This window comes from Trachemys scripta, chromosome 8 (genome assembly GCF_013100865.1).
Source record: "Trachemys scripta elegans isolate TJP31775 chromosome 8, CAS_Tse_1.0, whole genome shotgun sequence".
Taxonomy (NCBI): Eukaryota; Metazoa; Chordata; order Testudines; family Emydidae; genus Trachemys; species Trachemys scripta.
In genome coordinates, this window is record NC_048305.1 from 8,887,709 (window position 1) to 8,889,016 (window position 1,308).

Consider the following 1,308-nt stretch of genomic DNA (forward strand, 5'->3'; position numbering starts at 1 on the left):
CGCGCGGCCGCCTTTATAGCGCGAGAGCGAGCGCTCGAGCCACCCGGCAACAAGGCGCCTGCTCATTGGCTGCCCTCGCTTGCCACTCAGGCGGATTTGCCTCCCTCATTGGCTCCCTCCAGACCAAGAGTGGGGCTGGCCCCAGGGGGGAGTTTGGGAGCGAGTAGAGCGGACAGTGGGGCTGAGCCTGGGTCAGGCCGACAGGCGATGCAGGGAGGGAGCGGCTGGGGACCGAGGCTGGTACCCAGCGGGGCTGCTTCCCCTCCCCCAGGCTTGGCCCGCGTGTGGAATGAAGCCCCCCCCGCCTGAGCGCTGAGGTCGTTCTGAGCAGACGGGGAGCGGCCAGCCTGCCCACCTCTTGGCGGTGGGGGGGGGGTCTCCTTAATTCCCCCATTGGCCTCTGTTTAGAGGAGGGGGGACGGTGAGAATTGGTTTGATCAACCCCTTGAAGCTGGTGACTTGTCTGTGATTGGAAGCTTTGCCTCCCCTCAGTCAAACGCACAGGCACTGCTGCACCTGTGCTGCTGTAGCATAGGTGCTCCCTACATCAGTGGAAAGGGTTTTTCCGCCGATATAGATATAATCCATCTCTTCAAGAGGGAGTCGCTAGCTGTGTCTACACTAGGAGTTAAGTCAACCGAACTACTCTGCACCGAGTGAAAAAAATTTCGCCCCCCGAGGGCTGTAGTTATGCCTAAATTGTAGATGTAGACCTGGCCTGAGGCAAAGTGACTTATCTAAGGTTACCCCTTGCTCCAGGCCAGTGGCAGAGCTGGGACTAGAACCCAGCCTTTCTGAGTCCCAGGCCAGTGCTCTGTCAGGTAGGCCTTCATAGTATCTGTGTAAATAAACATAGATGCCTCTCTCTAATTTTGAAGAAAAACAGAGCCAAAAAAATGGAGGTAGGTAGCAGTGTTATGAGATAATTACTGTTAAAGTTTCTCATCACTTAACAAAACATATATTGTCTTCAACATGTTTATTTTTAGAAAGAAAATTAGGTTGTTACTAGGGTTTTTTGGGAGAGTGGGGGGGGTTAATTTGTAAATTTCATAGTTACCAAGCCACTTGTTTTTTAAACTATAAAGTCTGACTTGGTCTTGTATGAAACTTGCTAGGGTTTCAACTGCTAGCAGAGCACCTCACCCTCCCTGATTGAACTAACCTCGTTATCTCCACACTGATATATACCTGCCTCTGGAGATTTCCATTACTTGCATCTGAAGAAGTGAGGTTCTGACCCACGAAAGCTTATGCTCCCAGTACTTCTGTTAGTCTCAAAGGTGCCACAGGACCCTCTGTTGCTTT